Source organism: Sarcophilus harrisii, chromosome 1, assembly GCF_902635505.1.
Source record: "Sarcophilus harrisii chromosome 1, mSarHar1.11, whole genome shotgun sequence".
Lineage (NCBI taxonomy): Eukaryota > Metazoa > Chordata > Mammalia > Dasyuromorphia > Dasyuridae > Sarcophilus > Sarcophilus harrisii.
Window position 1 is genome coordinate 533,822,170 of NC_045426.1, and position 24,843 is coordinate 533,847,012.

At 34.3% G+C, this 24,843-nt stretch overlaps 1 protein-coding gene and 1 pseudogene across 1 annotated transcript in view; both read left to right on the forward strand.

Annotated features, from left to right (window-relative positions):
• Window positions 1-24,843, forward strand: part of KCNG2 (potassium voltage-gated channel modifier subfamily G member 2) — a 156,652-nt gene that overhangs the window by 92,513 nt on the left and 39,296 nt on the right. The gene's annotated exons all lie outside the window — the stretch shown is intronic.
• Window positions 12,830-14,203, forward strand: LOC100926628 (annotated as a pseudogene).

Consider the following 24,843-nt stretch of genomic DNA (forward strand, 5'->3'; position numbering starts at 1 on the left):
TTTCAGTGCATTCTTGCCCCTTGAATTGCTTTGCTTGGAAATATATATTACAATGCACACACATTAATAAAAGGTTGTATTTATGTTGGACTTTCCTTCAAAGCATTTAAAGCACATTAGAGGTATTTTCTAATTAAATTTCCAAAAATCCTCTGGGAGAATAAACTGTACTTAAATCCAGTGTTAACCTCTTTGTACAGGGACTGAAATGGACAAGTTCAGGTGACAGACCTAATAATGTTTCAGTGGCAGATGAAAACAAAGATCCAAAGTTTTCTAGATGTATCTCCAAAATATTACCTTATAGATAGGAACTTAAGGCTGTTACATTGTATTCTTGTATATTTTTAGGGTTCTATAAACTCAGTATGAGCCAGTAGTTCACATGGTGAAAACAAAAGAAATCTTAAACTTCTTAGAGCATCCAGAATGAGGAAAGTGATGAATTGTTCTGCTTGTACTCTGCTCTGATCATAAAGCACACATCTGTAATATGATATTGTATTCTGGGAGCCACATTTCGGGAAAGTCATAGATAATGACTCCCAAGTTTACCTGTTATTTCTTAATTGTTAGATCCATTGGCCTATTCTCAGTCTTGACCTTTCTTAAACCTCTGCAGCATTTGATATTGTTGACTATCGTCTTCTCCTGGATACTCTTTCCTCTCTGAATTTTTAAAAGCCATTCTTACTATGAACTTAATCATCAATAAATGCAAATATTTAAATATTTTAAAAAACTTTTCAAGATATGAATTTTCCCATGTTTTTGAGGGAATATGTTTTAACAATGTAGTAACAAAATGTTCTATTTCAGTTAGTTATCTTTTGCAATTCTCTTTTTTTCCTCTCTGCTTTTTAAGTATTTTATTGATGTTCTTTTTACCTGTCTTTCATAGCCCTCACTAGACAAATTGACTGAATGGGGGATCTTCAACCTATAAAATAAGACTTGTGAAAATGTGATGATGGTCTTCAAGTAGTTATAGAGTTATCTGGTAGAAGAAAGATGGACATTTTCTACTTTGTCCCAGAGGAAAGAATCACAATCATTGTAAATTTAGAAAAGTAAAATGGACTGCATTGGGGGAGGGAGTGGGTTCATTTTTATGTGAGGTTTCATGAAAAGGCTAGGATAATGTCTTGTTCAGGATAATAAAAAGGGAATTACTGTTGCAATATGAGTTGGACAAATGGTTTCTGAGGTCCTTTCTGATTCAGATGTTCTAGGACTTTGAAAAGATATGAAAATCAGAAGAAACCCAAGGTAGATATAAGCTGAAGATAATGGGACTAACAGAAGCACACAGCTTGTGAGCCATCCTCTCCCGGACTTTTTCACTCACCCATGCCTCTAGCTTACCTCCTATCATGAAGGGTTTCTGAATTTAAATTATAATATGAAGCTATGAATTTTTTCCCTAATCCTTTAGCTTCCTTCCCCCATCCACAAGTTGGAGTGAAGTAAGTTTATGTATGTATGTATGTATGATGTAGTGGGGTAGAAAATATCAGAATTTGTTTCCCTCAATTATGCATGGTTTTTTTTTCACATAGGCTTTGTTTTCTTTCTTCTTAACTAGTGGGGAAGGAAAGATTGGAAGGAGAGCAAATGCTTCTTAATTGAAAAAATAAAGATTTTAAAAATAGTCTGGGAGGAGGCCATTATTCAAAGGGCTCATTCCCTAATTTATCTTCTTCACTTCACTTCACTTCTATCACTTCACTTCTTCAATTCGACCTGTACCTACTGCAATCATTAAGTGCTGGGACTCTGTGTCCTGTTCTTCAGAATATGGTGCCTTGTAACTGTAGAAGGAACCTTATTGAATAAACAGCATGCAATTGTGGAAAAAGAACTTGCTCTGAAACCAAAGGACTGGGGATTGACCTAATTTTATTCTTCCCCTCATTAAGTCACCCCGTTAACTGTAGTATCTTTCCTCTTCTATAAAATGGGGTGGGAGAAAGGAAAGGTTTTCTTCTGCCCCTAAGTCCTAGAATCCTAATCTTTTCTTACTGTATAAAAGGAGAAATCTGGGCCTGTCAATGTAAGTCTTTCAGTTCTTTCTTGGATTCCATCCTGGCATTTATCTCACTCACCCCAAACTTGATATACCAAGAAGAATATATCACCCTGTAAAATATAATTAGAAAGTGTCTGTAAAATGATTTGGCTACCCCTTATAGCTATTTAAGGCACTGTGCACCCAAAAAAATAAGATAAGAAAGAATTTCTCCTAGCTCCCACAATGCTTGTTACCACAAGCTTTGTCACCACCACTCCTTTCCCACTTGCCTCTTCAGAAGGGTGATAGACAAAATATAGTTTAGAAAATCATTATCAAGACCTTTTTGATCAATGTCCTGTAGTGTAATGAGCACTGGGCCAGGATTCCAGAGGCCTGAATTTTAGCCCTAGGTGTACAGTAACTAGATATGTAGCCTAAACAAATTCCTTCACCTCTCTCAATCTTAGTTCCCTCTTGGTAAAATGAGGAGGTTGACATAGGTCAACCTCAGGTTTCTACTTCTAAGGGTCTCTGTTATGAGTCAATATACAGTTAACACTCGATGTTGGCATAGCAGAAGGAAAAAGAATAGACACTTCTTATATGACTTGTGAGATATTGCCAATCCTCATTATTTTTCTTTATAAATTCTTCTTTTCTTCATAAAGACTCTTGGTATCTTGTTCTGCTTTGATGACAATATAGATTAAAATAGAAAATATTGCTCAAGGCCACAGAATGAATGTAATTAGTGTTATGTGAGGTTGGATTCAAACTCAAATCTATCTAAATCCCTGTTGCTTCTCAGAAGAGAAAGAGACATCAAAGAGTCAAGCACATCTTATTTTTCTGACTAACTTCTGTAGTGGAGCAAGGGGAAGATGGCTACAGTGTAGGTAATTTCATTTTCCATTTTCCTTCTCCACTACCTAATTGCTTCTGAAAACTGGGTAAGACACTCTGTCTGCTAAGTTACACCAACCTGGAGAGTCATTGCTTTCAAGAATTATTATGAAAAATTGTTGTTGTAATTAAAACAAGTCTAATGGGAAGTCACTGGAAGCACATCAGAGATGGGTGGTGGAGAAAGAGATTGCCTGAATTTCATTTTTTAACTTTCATGTATGCTCACATTTCTTTTTTCTTTCTTTCCAGGTTGGATAATAGAAATAAGTTTAAAATGATTATTGAGAATAAGTTGAACTGAAAAGATTTCACTATGTGGGCATCAGATATTTCATCATATGTATCATTTTTATTCCTTTTGGCATTTCCCACATAATTCAGAATTGGAGTGGATCTGAGAAATCAGAAGATTATAGATTGAGTTGACAAGAGCTTACCAAGTCCAAATGACTCATTTTACAAATGAGAAAAACAGTCTCTCAGAGAAATGAAGTGACTTGCCAAAAGTCATCCAAGTAAATTAAGTGGCAGTTTTGGAATCTGAATATAGGCCTTTGGCTGCATGTTCCAGCTCTTATTCTATTATATTCTGTTACCCCTCTGTGAGTTTTGAATTGTGTTTAATTTATAAACTGCATTCTTTGAGTGTTGAATTGGTTGAGTCATAAGTGACTAGAAAACACACAATATTTGAGTGGAGACCTGAGTAATGCAGACTGCATTAAATCATTAAACCTAGAGGTGTTCAATTATAAGAGTAGTTTTTAAGAAAAGTAACTTATATCTATAGCAACTACTTGATTCTCAGGTATCGCTGGGAGGGAGTATCATTGTATAATGAAAAAAACCTTAATCTTAGGTCTGAAATCAGAGTCCTGCTCTTATACTTACTAATTATATTAACTTTCAACCTCTCCAAAATCAGTTTCCTCATCTGTAAAATAGAGGTAATACTTGGTTTTAAATACTAGATACTCCATTAAGTTTGTGATTTCTTTAAGGGCAGGGACTATTTTTTTGAGTGTGTTTTCTTGTTGTTTGTTTGTTTGGTTGGGTTGGTTTGGGTTGTTTTTTTTTAGTTTCTTTGTTTGTTTGTTGGCAAGGCAATTAGGATTAAGTGCTTGTCCATAGCATGTCTGAACTCAGGTCCTCCTGCCACCAGGACTGGTGCTCTATCAACTGCATCATCTATTTGCCTCACAGGTACTAATTTTTTTTTTTTTTTTTGCCTTCTTTTGTATCACCAGTGCTTTGCACAGTGTCTGGTACACAGAAGGCTCTTAAAAATAGTTTATTAATAGATTGATTGATTGTAACCTGTTCCTTAAAACAGGTAGCTTGCAGCTTTATCTCATTGTGAAGAAAACTGTATAGAATGCTATTAAGAATTTCATCAATAAACATTCATTAAAGATCTTAATTCCCATTCTATTCTATTAGAGGTGAAAATTCTTACATGAGGGAGAAGCTCCTGGAATTCTGTTCTTTGAAAATTTAAGCCTTAACCAAATTTCTGCGTAACAAGTCAGTTCGAAAAATGTTTTTGCCTGATTTGAATATTAATCATTTTTTTAGACTTTCCTGTATCCATTTGACAGAGAAGGGTCTGGAACACAGAAAAAGAATAGAGTCATAGAGTTATTAGGGAAAGGGAAATAAATATAGATGGAGCAAGAATGTACAAGATAATGGGCTAAATGCAAAAGATACATATGAAAGCCAACAAAGTCACTCTTGTTTTCAAGGATCTTACATTCTAATAAAAAAAGGGAAGAGAGGATGCAGAAAAGGAAGAAAGAGCACCTAATATGGGGCCATGGTAAAGAACTATAGAAGAGCTGGAAGTCTTTGTTTTCAGTGATGTGGAGATAGAGGATGAGTACTTGGAAAGAGACTACAGGAAGTAGAAGAAAGTAATTAAAGTTATCTCTTTGTCTAAGACTGCATTAATATAGGTATAATCAATATCAGATTGCTTGTCATCTTAGAGTAGAAAGGGAGAGGAAAGGAGAAAATTTACAACTTACAGTTTTATAAAAATGAATGTTGAAAATTACCTTTACATGTAAAAGCAAAAATACTATTTAAAAATAAAAATGATATACTAAAAATACTACTTAAAATAGTATTTGAAAATAAAACTTTTTTTTTCAAAAAGGAATACATAAGCATATACCTTGTAGAGACTGGAAGAAGAATCCTGTGAAGTACCAGTATATGTGGGATTTGTTTTGATGTGATCCTGTATAGGTATGTCATTGTACCAATTTCTATCTCTAGTGAGGTACCCTTTTATCTGATTAACATTAGCTGATTAGCCAGCTAAACAGCAGTTAATAAGAAGAGGAAAGTTCATGTTCTTAATGGAGAACTTTCTGAATAAGGGTTCTTAAGAGAATTATGGAAATTGGAAATTAGGTAGATTATAGAATCTAGGGATTGGTATACTGTATCCTGAGATACAATGACTTTAAAATAAATAAAACAAAGAAAAGTTGGAATTAAAGGAACTTTCACAACCCAAATCCAAAGCTAGTTGCATTGGAGGTTTTGTTGGTTGCTGTTTACAGAAATTGCATCTTAACAGCTGTTGGGGTGCTGGTTCCTTCTGTTTCTTTCCTGCTGCCACCAGTTCTTGCCTGGAGTAATTTCTTTGCATGTGCTCTATAAGTCTCTTCTACTAATTAAACCTGTGACTAGACTTAAATACTACTTTACCCAGTAGGAAAGCAGTAACTTTATAGAAGTCATTAACCTCACAAGGTGGTACCAAATGGAAATACATAAAAGCCCCAAAAGAATTCTTGGATTACAAGCTGATCCTGACCAAAACAATAATAGAAGCTGGGGGTGATTAGGGAATTCCTTCCTAAGCTTGTGAAGTTATCTTTTTTTGTGATATTTCTGAATATGTTCTTTTAGAAATTTTGAAATACCAAACTTGAACTTCTGACTTTACCACTTCACTTAATTTTATTGTCCAAGGTTATGAGTGTTGCAATCAGAGAAAGGATAACCAGATGAGTGAATTCTCTGTGAATCTGATCTCTTATAAGTGTGGCAGAAAGACTATTGTATTTAGTGTCAAGAGACCAGTGTTTAATACCTGACTGATTCTGATGAGGAAGTTGGAATGCTCTTTGTTCCTCATTAACACTTCCATATTATCCCTCTACCCCATCACTTCATAACCTTTAAAGATTCCACTCTTTGAATTTGTCACCCATTTTCGCTCCTTATGGCTATTATCTATTGACACCCAGAATATTCCTCTTCCTTCCTACCTCAATAAGTTCAATACCTAGATCACAGTCTGTTAGGAGACTTCTGTATAAACAATGATACTCTTTCAAATACTGTAGTCTCCCAGTTCCTCAGCCTACTTAATTCCCATGACCTATTTCTCCATTTCAACCTCTAGACAGAAAGATGTCATGCTATTGAGTGCCATCACTCACAAGGATTCCACTTTCCATGTTCATGCACTCAGAAATTCCTTTATGTGATCATAACATTCAATCATTCTATTTTTCTTTTTGATGTATGACCCCCTCACCCCCACCCTATTCTTCATTTTGCACCAGGACTACCAATTCCTTTACTGCTTAGATTTTTCCCACACTATCACCCTACTTTGGTTGAACTCTCCTTCATCCCCTATCTCAATACATTGACATATCAGTTCAACTTTGCATTATTCTCTACAATCAAATCCCTTCCCCCTTATTCTGTCATCACTAATACCTTGCCAAACCCCAACTATGAATTAATCCCAATCATTTGCTGCCTTTTGTCCTATTCATATGCTACTGAATAAAGCTAGAAGTCTCAAAACCATGCTCACTGGTTTTACTAAAAATTTTACATAATCTGAAATTAGGCTTCATTGCAGCAATGCAACTTTTTTATGCCTTCCTAATTGATCCACTCTTTCATTACGATAATTGTTTTATATCTTATCACTCCTCCTCAAACCTTCCATTGAATTCCCTACATGTACCCTCTCATATGAGAACCTCAGTATATATCTCACTAAAAAATGGAGGCCATTCACCAGGAATTACTTCTTCTCTCTTCCTCATCTCACTTCAATGACATGTCTCTCCCGCCCCACTCTCACTATCTTTTTCTTTATCCCTCTTGAAGAGGTGGCCCTTTACTTGCCAAAGCAAACTCCTCTGCAGATATCCTTGATCGTATTCTTCCCATCTTTGAAAGATTGCTATCTCTGTAATCCCCCTGTAATCTTCAGTTTCTCTATTTGTCTGATCATTCTTTATGATCAGTAAAGTTTCCTTTACTGATTCTTTATCTCGGTCATGCCAGTTAACTATGGGTGTGCCCTACAGTTATGTCTTAGGGCCTCTTCTCTTCTTCCTCAATACTATTTGGCTTGGAGATCCCCTCAACTCCCAATTGGTTCAGTTATCATTGTTCTTTCTGTACCTGATTCTCAGATCTATATACCTAACCTGATCCTCTCTCCTGAGTTGTTTCCTATCTTGGATAGCACAAACTGGATTTTTATTTGGCATTTCAAACCCAACACATCCAAAGCAAAACTCATTAGCTTCTCTTTTCTTCCCAAACTTTACTATTACTATTGAGGGAAATACCATCTTCCCAGGCTCACCAACTCAGTATCATTCTCAAGTCCTTTCTCAAATTCATTCCATATCATACACATATGTATACAATGAGATTCTAAGTCTGAAAATGTTTATTTTTATAGCATCTCTAGTATGTCACTACCAAGTACAGACTCACATCCCCTCATACCTGGACTATTATAGTAACCTACTAGTTTCCCTTTCTCAACTCTTTCCCCACTCTAATCCATGTTTCACTCAGCTGGCAATTTTTCTGAAATGCAAGCCTATGTCAATTTCCCTCCCCCAACCTTTACTCAATAAACTCCAGCAGCTCCCTCTTACCTTCCAGGATCAGATCTAAAAGTGGTCTATTTGGTATTTCAAACCCTTCACAATTCTGTACCTTAGCACTAGCTGATCCTCATGTTTACACTGTTCTCATTCAACTTTGCCTACTGTTGTCTCTAGCTTCCTTCAAGAATAAGATCAAATCCCAACTTTCTGTATGAAAACTGTCCCAGTTCATGTTCGTTCTCTCTCTCTCTCTCTCTCTCTCTCTCTCTCATATCATGCTTTCCTTATGAGATTATATTCCATCTGCTCTGTATATATCTTATATGTATATAGCTGCTTGTTTCCTCTGTAAGAATGTGCTTCTTGAAGCACATTCCTTCTTCTTGAATCCTGCCTTCTTGAAGGAAGGAACCATATTTTTGCTTTTCTTTCCATTCCCAGGGCTTAATACATTGTCTTGTTAATGATAAATACTTAATACATTCTCATTAATTGCTGCTTTCTAACTGTACAACTAAGTCATTCCTAACACATTTAGCCTCAGTTTCCTTATATCTAAATTGGCATTAGTAACATTTGTACTATGTATCTCACAGAGTAATTGTTGTGAGGCAGATACTTTGTGAGCTAAAATATACTCATAAAAATGCTTTGTATTATTTTGGTAATAGAAGTAATAATGATTTTCACTGTCATCCATTGTGTTCATTTTGAAATGTGGCTACCTGACTACTTCCAAATCCATATGACTTCATTATCATCTATTCTACACCTCACATCTTCTTTACAAAATTAATATAATATGCTTTTTCCTGGATAAACAATATTCATACAATTTCTCTGCTTCACTAATTTAAAAATCCTAGTGTGACATGACCTATTCTTAACAAAGCCTTTGCTAGTTCTTTGCAAGCCAGGTTTTCCCTTCCCACATGTAAAAATCAAGATTCAAATCCTGATTTTACCACTTCCTAGCTGTGACCATATGCAAAACAATAAAATCTCTCTGAGTCTCAGTTTCCTCTTCAAGAAAATGGGGATTATTATAACTGCAGTGCTTGTCTTGTGAGGTTGTTCTGAGGTCCCAGTAAAATAACATATGATGAGTGTTTTGTAAACTTTAAAGTACTATATAAATTTAACTTATAATTAAATGACTTAGCCTAGGTTATGCATACATGTAGAATGTGATAGCAGCACAAATTGAAATCCATATCCTCTGACTCCAAATCTGCTAGGTTTAGTAGGTAGAGCACTGGTCCTAGAGTTGGACAGCCTAAATTCACATCCCACCTCAGCTACTTATTAGCTGTATGATCCCAAGTAAATCACCCAACCTTCTTTGCCTCAGTTGCCTGAGGAGTATTTCTCAGTTATTTATAAAAGAGGGAAAATAATAGCACCCTCCTTGCCAGAAATGTTGTGAGGCTAAAATGAGATAATATTTATACTGTACTTAACTCAGAACCTGACACATGGTAGATCCTTCACAAAAGTTTGTTCCCTTCCCTATTCCCTTCCAAATTTAGATTTGTTTTCTTTGCTCCACATGGCCTCTTCTTTCATTTATTATTACATATTATATGCTGCATAAGCATCATATGTACCCCAACTAGACTATAAACTGGATGAGAGAGAAATTCTCTCTTATTTCATCATTATATTTCTACCCATCTACTCGGACTTCAAATGTTTGAATTGAAGAAAGTGAAAATAACTAGTTATAATATCCTGGGGATCACACATTGATCTTGCCCTTTTTGCCACTATTACTTCAATCCTTTTCTTTCCTTTCTCAAATTCCTATGTGACACCAAGCTTATGTTTATGGGGCTGCCCAATGCCTGTTGTCAGATGCCCACTTCTGGCTCTCCTCAGCAACATTTCTGATATATACCCTATTCTTTTTGCCTTGCAATCAGTGGAGACTCCAGGAATGGAACACTAAAGCCCTGTCATTGCAGAGCTGTTTACATACCTATATTAACAGTGGCACTGTGCACTATATTAGCTGATTTTAAAGAATTTCTTCTGGGTTCAATCTCATAGGATAATTTATATGGGCAATTTGCTCTTTCATTGGACCTCAGGAAAATGACTGAACAAGCTATAGGGGGGAAAAGTGATTTTTTGCATGAATTTCTTAATATTCATTAATGAAAAATTTAAATTCATGAAAACTTATATTCATATGCTCTACGTTAAAAAGCCTATTTTAAAACTGAAAACATGAGCTAGAAAAAAAATCGAGGGTATCCATCTAAATAGGCTTCTGTCTCCTTATTCTCCTTACCCTCTTCTTCTTCCTATAGTCTGTATCCATATGCTCCTTCTTAGATTTTTAAAAGAATTTAACTTGAATTCCTGAATTTGACAAGCCAAGCGATATTATAGCCCAAAATATCTGTTTTCATTAGCTGAGCAGGCACTTTAATCAGGTTAGATACAAATGTGACAAACTTAAATATGTTTTATACACACACACACACACACACAACAAACACACACACACACACACACACACACACACACATATACACACATATATAATAAAAGCAGCATTCTACTCCAGTGTACCACGTCACCAGGCATCAGCCTCCACCCATATACCAGGTTAGATAGAATGTGATTCTTCCTGGGGAAGAAACAGGATGAGATAAGAAGTGGCACAATAGAACCTAAATATCTTTTTTTGGTCAAATCTACAAATTATTTATTTTTCAAGCCATATTCTGTTTCTGCTTACTCATCTATGAAATTAGTATGCCACTATTATTGCTCCATGAAAATATTATAAAACTATAGACTGAAAATAGGAGACCATCTTATTCCAGCCCCTCCCTCCAGCACAAATCCCTGCTACAGCAGACCTCACAAGCTGTCATCTAGGTTCTGCTGGAATTACTCTCATGACAGAAATCCTCAGCCCTCAAAGCCTCAAAGCCATCCTCTTTACTTTTAGACTTTTACTCTAATTGACATGAGGCTTTTCCCTATTCTGATCTAAAATGTTATCTTTTTCCTCTTTCTATCTCTGTTTCTGTGTAGCTTTTATATCATAGTTTTAGAGCTAGAAAGGAACCAAGACTTCATCTAATCCAAGTCCCTCATTTTAGACTTGAGAAAACAGACCCAGAAGGGTTAAGTCATTTGCCTAAAGTCTCACAAGTGGCCAAGATAGAATTTGAACTCAAGTTTTCCAATTCCAGAGTACTGGACATGGAACCACCAAGAAAAGGTGGTGTTAGAAATACAATCTTGACAAGAAAATCAGATATAGAGGAAAATTTGTTAAAGAAGAATAAGGAATTATCTTAATATTTGTAGTTAGAAATGAAGCCTCTTGGAAAGGGCTTTTTGTAGTGGCTTAAACTGGAAACTGAATAGATGTCCATCAATTGGAGAATGGCTAAATAAATTATGGTATGTGAATGTTATAGAATATTATTGTTCTGTAAGAAATGACGAACAGGATGATTTCAAAGAGCTCCAGAGAGACTTAACATGAATTGATGCTGAGTGAAATGAGCAGAACCAGGAGATCATTATACACGACAACAAGACTATATAATTGTATAAATATATATACATATATTGGATTTAACATATTTTAACATATTTAACATTTATTGAACTACCTGCTATCTAGGGGAGGGGGTAGGAGGAGAAAATTTGGAACAGAAGGTTTTACAAGGGTCAATGTTGAAAAATTACCTATGCATATGTTTTGTTTAAAAAAAAAACGCTATAATTATAATAAAAGAAATGGAACCTCTTCAGGAAGAAGGAGCCCCTGAGTTCAGAAGTGAGAGAAGCTTTATACTTGTTAGTTTGGGGCACTCCCTCCTTTCAGAGACTAGATTAGTCTGTTCCCTTCCAGGTTACAATTTTTCTGATAAGCCCATTATATGTTTCCCCTAAATATGTATAACTTGTTCGACCTGCCTCATCATACATCCCATGTTCAAAAATGGCTGAAAACTCCCCCTACAGGGTGTATTGTTTAATATTCAATTAGCCTACTAAGCAGGCACAATAGTTATTTGGTCAAGTCAGATCATTGACCCCAATTAATTTGGGCTGGATCAGCTATTATCTTAAGTTTGTGGGTTTCTCAAAACTATAAGACTCTGACTGGCTGAATCCACCTAGCTATAGGTGGATAATATATATAAATAACCTTCCTAGCTCCCCAATTCCTTGTTTGCTCAAGACATCTATTGATCACTTAATTTTTCTGTGGAATCTTAATCTTCCTTAACTTTTCATATTCTAAAAACTTCTTGATTAGTGATATCTACTATCCTACACTACCTAAGCTTGCAACACTGGGGAAACCCAACTTTTCAGTATTAGAAATATTATTTGATTCTCGAGAATAAGCCTTTATTAAGCACCTTTTTTGTATTAAGCATTCTCTATATAATTTAGAAATATTATTTGATTCTCTTAGCAGCCCTGAGAGTACTATTATTATCTCCATTTTAGTTGAAGAAACTAAAGCAAACAGAGGTCAAGCCTGGGTTTCCACAGCTAACAATTGTCTGAGGCTGCATTTGAACTCAGGTCTTTCTGACTCTATGCCCAGCATTCTATCCCCTGTAACACCCAACTGCCCCTTGGCTATGGGCTTTGAATCAAAATATGGGCTCAGTTATCTAAGACAATTCCAATAGACATGTGATGGAAATTGCCATCCATGTCCAAAAAAAGAGCTATAGAGACTGAATGAAGATGAAAGCATATTGTTTCACTTTTTTTTTTTTGCTTTTTCTTTCTCATGCTTTATCCCTTTTGTTCTAATTTTCCTTTCACAACATGATTAATATGGAAATATGTTTAACATTGTTGTATATGTATAACCTATATCAGATTGCTTGCATCTCAGGGAGGGAGGAGAAATGAGAGGGAGGGAGAAAAAAATTGCAACTCAATTTTCCAAATCTTCCAAAAATAAATGTTGAAAACTATCTTTACATGTAAATGGAAAAGTAAGTGGGGAAAAAGTGAAAGAGATATATTTGAAACATTTTTTTTTAAGTTTCTGGGTTCAAATCCCACTTCTAACATCCACTAGCCATGAGGCCCTAGGCATATTACTTAACTACTATGTGTCACAAACAATTCCCTAAGATTAATAAAATTCAATTTCAGTCCATGTTAGTGGAAGGAGTTTTCACACCTCATAAGTCATTACTTCTCAGCCTAGAATTTCCCTCACTGTCAAAAATCACAGATCTTTCTCATCTTCAAATAGATTTAGTGGTTACTTTTCTCTATATATATTGTATTCCCCACTATGAAGTAATTTTCAATAATTGGCATTAATTATGTGATTAGCTGCCAGAAAATGAAAAGCTAATTTGATTTTATATAACAGCCCTTCAAATATTTGAAAACTGCTATCATATCCCCCCTTAACATTTTTAACATTTCCATTCTCTTCAATTAATCCTGGTATGTCCCCACTCTCTCACCATTTTGGCCATCCTTTCTCTATATACATTTCAGCTTGTCAATGTCTTTCTAAAAACTGCTTTCTTTTTATCTTTTAAACAAATTATTTCATAGACAAGGGGGTGGAGCAGAAGATGTATTCTGAAATAAATGTGATGATACAATGACAATAAAAAGTAAAAAAAAAACAAAAACAAAAAAACAACAATTTAAGAAAAAAAATTTTTTAAGAAAAGATAGGAAATCATTGCTATTCCAGTGTACTGTAGGATGCTGCTTTCCTTTCTATGTGGCTCTGGTGCTTGTGAGGAGGGCTCTCAATAGTCATGGCATCCACCCAAAATGGCATGAAGCCCCATTTCCACAAAGATCATCAAAGACGAGTTGCCACCTAGTTTGACCAGCCAGCCAACAAAGAAGATCAGAGACAAAAGGCCTATCAAGCAAAAGTCCAGCAAATTGCTCTAATCCTGCATCTATTTGGCCCATCATGAGATTTGTTATTGTCTAATACCAAAGTACATGCTGGTAGAGGATTCAACTTGGAAGAGCTTCAGGTGGCTGCTATCCATGACATGGACCATTGGTATCTGTGTGGACCCTCATCACTGAAATAAGTCTATATAGAATTTCTCCAGGCAAATGTGCAGCAGCTGCAAGAATATAATTCCAAACTGATTCTCTTCCCAAGGAAACCATCTATACCTGAGAAGGGAGGTAGCTTTGCTAAAAAACTCAAGTTGGCAACCCACTTTTCAGGACCATTTATGCCTATGAGAAATGACTATAATAAAGAGAGGTTCACGTCATTACTAAAGATGAGAAGAATTTCAAGTTGTTTGCTAGTCTTCAAATGACTTAGGCCAATGCCTGTCTTTTGGGAATTTGGGCAACATGAACCAAGTAATCTGTAGAATGGAATATGAAGAAGAAAAAGTAAATAGCTTCTGAGAACTTTCAATAAAATAAAATTTAAAAAAGAAAAGGTGGAAAAAATCATTTATTTTTAATTCAGACAAGAGAAATTTCTCAAATACACATGCCCAAGTCTTGAAGTCAAATCTGGGCTGAATGATCAGCATCTGTCAATTGATTTCCCAGCAAGGCTGATCTTTTGCTTTAATAGAATATGATGCTCCTTTAAACTGTTTTTATGCACCGTTCTCCATGAGGAATCTAGCTAAAGATTTACTCCTTTAGGATAAAAAATTACTTTTGGTTTCCCCTTCATGATATTCTCCTAAAAAGAAAATACTAGTTTACCTCCCTTTATACATATGGTAGGAAACAAGAAATTTGGTGCCTTTTTAATATAGCTGTCACTACCCAAATAATTGATTCAGTTCTATAAAGATACAAAATATAATGTGAACCACTATAGTCCTGACCTTAAAGAGTTTACAAGTCTATTGAGTCAGTTTAACTCTCTCCTTCCACTTTACTTACACTACCTGAGGATCTCATCCCTTTAAAAAAAAGAAACAATATGAAAATATAGTATGTTGTGTACTAACTTTGCTGTGCTTTGCCATATTACCCTGTATTACTGATTTTCCTATGTTGATTAAGAAACCACTCTTTCATACTCTCATCTCAGATTCCTCAATTTTCTCCTTTCTAAAACAGACATAAAGCACTAAGCAAGATATAATTGTGATGGTTATGTTCTTCCTATCTCTTTTTTTTTTTGTTATGTCTTTGAATGTAACTGTGAATTTGCAGCCAACAATATAAAAATAAATTATTTGTTTCATAGCAACTTGTGGAATTTTGCTATGTTTTGTTTTCAAGTAATAGCCCACTTCTTTCAGGATGGAGGAAATGACTATGTCTTCTCAGGCAGTTTGGCTATTAAGGGACACTAATTGTATTAGGGAATTCAAACTAATAGCTTTGCTGCACCATAATTTTATGGTAGCCTTAATTGCCTTTCTTGGTATACTATGAGTTTCTAAGAAGCAAGGATGGTAGAGTTCCTGTTGGGAAATGATGAGTAACTCAAAGAGTGCTCTATCTTCCCTGGCAGAGAATAACTGGCAAGTGAAAAATGCCAAGCTTCACTTCTTTGGCAAAATACAATTGTTTAGGTTGCTTTTGTTCGTTTGGCAAGACCACCTGGCAGCTCTCTCCTATTAAAACTCTGACTGCAGTAGAGAAGGAACATGAATGCAAATTGCAGGCAACCCTTTGCTGGCACTAAATGTAGCTGGCACTGATTGGCAACTCTGTTGCCCCTGTGCAGCTCTGGATTGCTACTCCTCCAGCATAGAAAGGAGTGCTTGTGGTAAGTCACAAAGGAATAGATGGCCTTGTCACAGTTTGCAGGCCAAGAAGAATTCTAGTGCTTAAAGCTTCAGGGAAGCAAGGACCTAGTCTGAGTAAAGATCAATACACAGACCAAGAGACTGGTGACCACATCTCTCTGGATCACACCACTTTAGAAGTACCAAAAACCTACAGCTCCCAGAACTAGCGCTGAAAACAGCAACATGAAAATGCCTGAAATTTAGGACAGTTCTTCCCTATTCCCAGTTAAGCAGAGCTGAATATAACATTAATTTTAAAGTCAAGAAATAATCTGGAAAAATGAACAAAGAACAAAATAAGAATTTGACCATAAAAAGCTACTAAGAACCAGACTCATAAGACAATAATATGAAAACAACTATAAGCAAAGCCTCAAAGGAAAATGCTAATTGAACCAAAGCCTAACAAGAATTTCTGGAAGTTTTTTTTAAATTAAAAAATTTATTAAACCTTTTTATTTTCAAAACATATGCATGAGTAATTTTTCAACACTGAGCCTTGCAAAACTTTGTTCCAGATTTTCCCCTTCTTCCCCACATCCCTTCCCCTAGATGGCAGGTAGTCCAATACATGTTAAATATGTTATGTTAAATCCAATATATGTATACATAGTCATACAGTTGTCTTGCTGCAGAAGAAAAATCACATCAAGAAGGGGAAAAAACTGAGAAATAAAACAAAATGCAAGCAAACAACAGAAAGAGTGAACATGCTATGATGTGAACCACATTCAGTTCCCACAGTTCTCTCTGGGTGCAGATGCCTCTCTTCATCCCTGAACAGATGGAACTAATTTGAATCATCTCATTGTTGAAGAGACCCACATCCACCAGAATTGATCATAGTATAATCTTATTGTTGACATGTATAATGATCTTCTGGCTCTGCTCATTTCACCTAGCATCAGTTCATGTAAGTCTCTCCAGGCCTCTCTAAAATCATCCTGCTTGTGATTTCTTACAGAACAATAATCTTTCCTGTAACATTCATATACCATAATTTATTCAGCCATTCTCCAATTGATGGGCATCCATTCAGTTTTCAGTTTCTTGCCACTACAAAAAAGGCTACCATAAACATTTTTGCACATGTGGGTTCCTTTCCTTCCTTTAAGATGTCTTCAGGATAAAAGCTCAATAGAAACACTACTGGATCAAAGGATGTGAACAGCTTGATAACTTTTTGAGCATAGTTCCAAATTGCTATCCAGAATGGTTGGATTTGTTCATAGTTCCACCAACAATGTATCATTATCCCAGTTTTCCCACATGCCTTCCAACATTGATCATTATCTTTTCGTGTCATCTTAGCCAATCTGAGAGGTATATAGTGGCATCTCAGAGCTGTCTTAATTTGCATTTCTCTGCTCAATAATGATTTGGAGCACCTTTTCATATGACTAGAAATGGTTTCAGTTTCTTCACCTGAAAATTGTCTGTTCATATCCTTTGACCATATATCAATTGGAGAATGGCTTGAATTCTTAATTAGAGTCAATTCTCTATATATTTTAGAAATGAGAACTTTGAATGTAAAAATGTTTTCCTAGTTTATTGCTTCCCTTCTAATCTTGTCTGCATTAGTTTTGTTTGTACAAATCTTTTTAACTTAATATAATCAAAATTATCTATTTTGTGATCAATAATGATCACTAGTTCTATTATTAATATTGCTTCTTATTTCTTTTAATTAGATCAATTTTTGCTTTTCCTTGATTTAAGATCAGGAAGGCTACCCCTGCTTTTTTTTTTTTTTTTTTACTTCACCTGAAGCATAATAGATTCTGCTCCAGCCTTCTACCCTTACTCTGTGTGTGTATGTATGTATATACATATAATTTCTATATATAATATATATATATATAATATATATATATATATATATATATATATATATATATATATATATATATATATACACATACACACATAGGATTCTGGCTTTTAATCCAGTCTGCTATCTGCTTACATTTTATGGGAGAGATCACCCCATTTCCACTTACAGTTAAAACTACTAATTTTGTATTTCCTGCCATCTTATTAACCCCAAATTATATTTTTCTCTTTCCTTTTCCCCTTTCCCTCCTTCCCAGTATTTTATGAGCACCACTTGCCTCAAGCAGTTGTCCCCCTTTAAAGACTCTGCCTCTTCCTTATACTTTTCCCCTACTATGTCTCATTTCCCTTCTATTTAGCCTACCCCTTCCCTTTTCCCCTTTCCTCTCCCACTTTTCTATAAGATGAGAGATGTTTCTCAGTGAAAGCAAATATATTCTTTCTTTGGGCCAAATCTGATGAGAGTAACATTCATACAATATTTGTCATCCTCTCTTCTTTCCCTCAATTATAATGTTTTCTTTGCCTTCTCCTGAGCCACCTCTAGTTTTTTTTTATATTATAACAGTAAAATCAGATTATACATGTACTTTCTATGTATACCCATGATAGAAATATGATTCTCAAGAGTTTTTTTTTTTCTTTTTACTTTTTATGCTTCTATTGAGTTCTCTGTTTGGAGGTCAATTTTTTTTGTTTAGCTCTGGTCTTTTCATTAAAAAAATGGAACATTCTTTATGTTATTGTTTGCTTGCATTTTTGTTTTCCTTCTCAGGTTCTTTTTCTTTCTTTCTAGATCCAATTTTTCTTGTGCAGCAAGATAACTATATAAATATAAATACATATATTGGATTTAACATACACTTTAACATATTTAACATGTATTGAACTACCTTCCATCTAGGGGAGGGGGTGGAGGGAAGGAGGGGAAAAGTTGGAACAAAAGGTTTTGCAAGGGTTAGTGTTGAAAAATTATCCATGCATATGTTTTGCAAATAAAAAAAATAAATTTAAAAAGGAAAAAAAAAGAATATATTAAAGTTTTTAAAAATTGCATCCTTAGCACCTAGCATGTTTCCTAGCATAGAATAGAGCTTTAATAAATCTTTGCTGACTGATTGAATACCTATATAATTTCATAGGTAAGTTTAAAATTTAATTTTTCCATCTTAAAAATGATAAGATATAAATGAATATAAATATTGTAATTTATTAGAATTCAATTCTAAATAACATTTAAAGATTTTTTCCAAACTTTATTCTATAAGATGATTTAGCAAATAGGATATATATATATTTAGTGTGACAAGAATACTTACATATGGAGGCATAAAATTATTCAATATAATTTGTGTGAAAGTTAGAAGCAAAGTTTGAAATGACAAATTTCTTATTTTTCTGCAGTAAGTGAATGTTAACTAGGCATTCATTACATTTTCAAGTACTCTTGTTCCACACTGCATTCACTATTGCCAGTGTCTCCTAATTCCCAAGCCCTCAGAGAAATCTCTGGTCACTGTCTTTTGCAGTTTTAAACCAATTTTACCAAGTTTAGCTCTGTCTGAACCTTTAGAGATCTCTGGCCATCATTTCATAGGAATGATGGTTTAGATACACAGTAGAGCGCTGGAGAACAGCCATGTGCAAGCTCAAGGTCTTTTATTCACATGTTTACATCCTGACTAGCAGACCTCCTGCTGACTCTGACTTAATACCAAGTCAAAGAGGGTGACTTCCTCCTCCTCACTGCTTAAATAGGGTCTATGAAGTCACATGCACAGCCAATCAGAGAAGGAGATGTCTCCTGTTAACAATGCAATCTCAATGTGGCCAGAGTTCCACCCCTGAGGCAGTCTCTGTTTACTCACAGAAATCATTTCTGGGGATCTCAGGCAAAGCCTGTTCACTTCTGTTTGTACTTGTATGTGACCCAACCCTTACAAGTAGCTGTCTCTTCCATTTTTAAATAAAGAAGCAAGATCAAAGATTTCATTGCTTTCAGAGAAGTTGATAAAGATTTGAAATAATTCAACCATAGAAAAATAAATGTAACTCACCAATTTCACTGAATGTTCATCTTCTTCCCTGAAAGAAAATGCTCAATTTAATTGGCAAGGTAATTTATTCCTGGCTGCATTCCAAGTTTCTTCATCTTTCAGAATATCAGATTCCAGCCCCTTCAATCTTTTAAAGTGAAAGCTGCTATGTCCCGAGTAATTCTTATTGTGGCTCCTTGGTATTTGAATTGTTTCTTTCTAGCTGCTTGCAATATTTTTTTTCTTGGTCTGATAGTTCTGAAATTTAGCTATGATATTCCTTGGGGTCTTAATTTTGGAGTCTCTTTCAGAAGGTGTTCAATGAATTCTTTCAATGATTATTTTACCTTCTGATTCTATGATATCTGGATAGTTCTCTTTGATGAGTTCCTGAAAGATAGTGTCTAGGCTCTTTTTTATTCCTCATATATTTCAGGAAGTCCAATAATCCTTAGATTGTCTCTCTTACATTTATTTTCCAGGTCAGTTGTTTTCCCAATTAGATATTTTACATTTTTTTCTATTTTTTTCATTTTTTTGTTTTTGCTTGACTGATTCTTGTTGTCTCACCCTCCATCACTCTTGAGATGATTTTGCTTTTAATCTTAGGTCATGACCTTCTATTTATCTATTTCCTTAACTTTTTTTATATTGAATGAATAGCAGATAAGTGTCATCTGAATTCTTTTTATCTAATGTGAATTCTACTCAGGCAAAGATACTCAAGGAGGCCAAAGACAGAAGAAAGGTCCTATATTTGCAGAAATTTTGTGGTAACAAAGAATTAAAAACAAGAGTTAATAAAATGCTAAAACTGGTCCTAGGAGTCAACTGCTAAATTTTCATGAGAGCATTTACAACTCAGAAAATACAAAATGCCATAATTAAGGACTTGATTTCTTATTTTGTTAATTCTCTATACCTAACAAAGTGATGAGAAAACGTCAATAATACAAACCAAATTACTGTCTGCAAACATACTCACCTCTCTCATCCTCCAAAAATTCTCACTTAATCCTTCTTTTCTTGCTAATTCTTGTCCTATATCTTTCCTTAGCAGATAAACTTCTTGAGAAAGCTGTCTAAAATAGGTGTCTCCACTTTCTCTCTTCTCACTTTTTTCTTAATCCTTTACAATCTGACTTCTGACTTCACCATTCCACTGAAACTACTCTCTCCAAAGTTACTAATGATCTTATTGGATGATGGAGGGGGCAGAAAGGAGGAAAAGAATTTGAAACTTAAAATTTAAAAATAAAAGAATGTTTAAAAATAAATAATTTCTTTTGGGAAAAAAGTAAGGCTCTCAGATTGGTTGGGTGACTTGCTAATGATTACATGTTAAAGAGTTATCAAAATTTGGGTTCAAATCCAGGTATGTTATTTCTAAGGCTTTTCCCATACCAACACATTACCTGGATTTTTATAAATAAGAAAAAGAAGCAAATATTGAAAAAGGCAAGACTGATACTAAAACTGAAGTTAAGAACTTTGTCTTCAATTTTAAATGCTAGGAAGTTTCTCTTGCTCTCGCTTTCTTTATATATATATATATATATATATATATATATATATATATATATATATATATATTCTATATATATATATATATATATACACACACACATACATATATACACACATACACATATATCAACTTCTATGCTAGAATTTTTCAAACTCCAAAAGGAATCACATATCACACTTGTAAATTCAAAGCCACACACATGCAAATAACTATCTTATAGATGCATCTGTGAAACATAATTTATTGGAAAAGATAGACCAGTTAATTTCACCTTTGGGCTCTTTCCCTCTTTTCCTGCTCAGATCTACCAAAATGCCTAAAAGAAAGATAAGCAGTGAGTGTAATTATAGTGACCAAGCTTGGCATGAGAGCAGAGAATAGAAAAAGCACATCTTTTTACTTGGAGAAATTGTACAGTGGGATATCATCAAATATAAATGAGATGTTGATTGGCTTTCCTGAACTGTGATTTTAAAAAATATTTTATATGTGGGATTATATAGTACTTAATATCATCTTAAATTCCTCAATCATGTCTTTGTAATTAAGAACACTATATTTCTTTGTTTTTCACATATATTAGTTCTGCAAAGGCACTTTTATTTGAACTAACTGATATGGTAATACTGAAAAACATTACATAGACTTGGAGGAGGCTTGGACCATGGAAGACTGATCCAACTCTGTAGTCACTCATGCCTCTGATGGTTTTCATAGTGCCACTTGTAGGAACAGATCCATGACAATATTCCAGCAGTTTGACTTGGGTTTTCAATTCATTCAAGGGCACTATAAATTTGTTGCCAGTGACTTTCATATTGTCTCTTCCAGTATCTATCTAAACTCAGTGGTTTTCTCCTGACAGACATGTTTCTAACTTTTGTTCCAATTGTTGTTTTCAATTCCTGGTAGTCATTGAATCTCAGAGTGGTTAACATGAAGCTATTTTTTAATTGCTTCTCTTTTGTATCAAAGAGACACAAGGATTAAAATGCAGTATCAATACAAGTGGACATTTTTTCTTGTTAGCTGAATCACTATATTATTCTCTACATACTTTTTCATACTCATTGAAAAGAAACTGAAACTATTCTGAGTTTCATAAGTTCTTTATCCATATCATTCCTTGGCATAAATAATTTGAGATCTGAGCTTGAAAAGTCTTATTTATTTTTAATATCACCTATAGAACAGGGTATATCATGTAAAGGTCAAAAATGGATTTGAAAAATTTTAATTTAGCATTATCCTGTAAAACTTAAAGGTGATGGATTACTTTACAACAGCCACTGCTTTTGATCTATGTTCCCAGTCACGTTTGATTATTTCTTCAAAGTACTGAACTAGCATCTATTTCTTGTTATTTTTCATTCGTGTATGTCTCATAGGACTTCCCTCCATGAGAGTCTAGATAATACCAAAAAAAGCAAAGATAATTATATGTTTTTTGCTTCAGGTGTATTCATTTGTTAGGATGTGGGTCAAATAATATTCACATCAGTACACATAGAATATTTCACTATTTCTTTTTGTTTTATTTGAATTCAATGTACCTTCAGAAATAATACCTATATCATCAAAACAGGCATATTATTGATAGTTTTAAGAATGTCAAGGGGGTCACTCAACTGGTTAAATATCAATTGATTACTCGTTATTAGTAGCCTCTGAGCAGGCAGAAAATATTCAGTTGAACTATGTTTTTCATTGTCAAAATACCATACCACATTGGACATCTATCAATGGTGTCCACAGTTAGTAATATCAGCAATTATAGAGACTATTTTTCCATTGAGGGAAGAGATGCAGTATTTTATTGCATAACATTGTGTAAATCCACAATTAAATCATTTTATGGATTCAAGTTTCTTAGGTAGCATTTCCAGGAGATTGTTACCTGTGCTTTGCCATTACCGAATTATATTTTTGGAACTTATATGTTCCAAATTTAGAAGTTAATTTTCCTGACAAGCCAGAGATTCCTAACTTGGGGTCTGAACTCTGTTTGTTTGTTGTTTTTAGTATTTTCATAATTGTATTTCAATATAATTACATTCCTTTGCAATCCTATACATTTTCTTTTGTGCATTTAAAGACATTCTGAGAAGAGATTCATAGGCTTCACTAGACCACCAAAGGAAAAAAAAATCAAAAACCCCTAATCTAGGCGTAACAACCTCTCGATCATCAAGACTGACATTCTAATCCAATTTTTGAGATTATCACAGGTTGGTCATCAAATGGAATGTTTAACTACATGAAAGAGATAAAGTATTTTTGTATTGGTCATTACTCATTCTATTATGTGTATTGGTCTTGTTGGTATAATGATCTTTGTGTAAGTTCCTAACCAAGGCATCTAGGGTATTTTCACTATTATAATCACACTTATTTTAAAATCTTTCTTTGCCCTACCTCCTTTTAAACAACAAGCTTATCTTTATTTTCAAATTAAAAGATTATTTCATATGATTAAATAAAATTATTATTCCTTGGATTTGTTGGGCTATGTCAGTGGAGAATGTGTGATGGAGGTTGCAAATACCACATTGTGCTGAGGAATGGGACAGTTTGATTCAAGAAAGTTAAATTTTTAGACTATTTTTAAGGTAATAAAATTGCTTCTGGTTCAGAATCAGATTATCTGAGTCTAATTCCTAACATTGTCATAAACTAAAGTTGGAATTTTTAGAAATTTAATTAGCTTCTCTGATCTTCATTTTCTCCTCTCCCAAAGTGAAAGGATTGGTTAGATAGAACTCTGAGCCTCCTTCATGTTACAGAATATTATTCCACATCCAGGGATACAAAATAATCAACAGTAGTGCTGACAAGTTGACAATAAGATCTTACCTTGAAAAACAATCATAAAATACCTAGATTGTTTATATATAAATTTAAAACAGTTCCCCTAAATAGATTAAATGGCCCTTTCTCTCTCTACATTCTTGTTTGTACTAATTTGCTTGTCGGTTCTTTTTTCAAACCTAATGTAAATAAATAGCCTAAATAATTGTTACAATTTTTAAATTAATGAACTTTTATTACATCTGTTTATAGGTAGCTAACAATTAAATGTTAGCAAATTCATTAACATAGGAATTTTTTATTATCCCTGATGATAAAACTGTGCTTATTTGCTTGCTACTTCAGGTTGCACATACTTGGTCTTACAACTATAGCTCATGAGACTACCACAAGTGATTCATTAATTAGGAATACACTGGGAGTACCTATTAGATATTTTTTTTTAGCAAAAGCATTTAGTGATATGGCATTATAAAAACAATAGTTATGAAATTCCCCTTACATGAAAATTGGGACACTAATGCACTGTTGGTGGTATTGTGAATTGAGCCAACCAAATTTTGAAGGAGTAATTTGGAACTGTGCTGAAGGTCAACTAAGCTGTGCATACCCTATGATCCAGTAATACTATTACAAGGTCTACATCCCAAAGAAATTAAAGAAGATGTGGGGGTGGGAGGGTGGGCAAAGAACTACTTGTACAAAAATATTTATGTGTAAGTAAACAATTAGAAACTGGGGGATAGTCATCAGCTGAAATGACTGAACAAGTTGTGGTATATGAATATATGAAATACTACTGTATTATAAGAAATGATGAGCAGGCAAATTCCAGAAAAACCTGAATTTACATGAATTGATGCAGAGTGAAATGAGTAGAACCAGGAGAGCCTTGTTCACAGTAATAGCAACACTGTATAGAGATCAACTTTAAATGATTTAGATATTGTCAACAATGCAATGATCTAAGATAATTCCAAATGACTCATGATGAAAAATAATATTCACATCCAGAGCAAGAACTTATGGAGTCTGAATGCAGATCAAAGCATATTATTTTCACTTT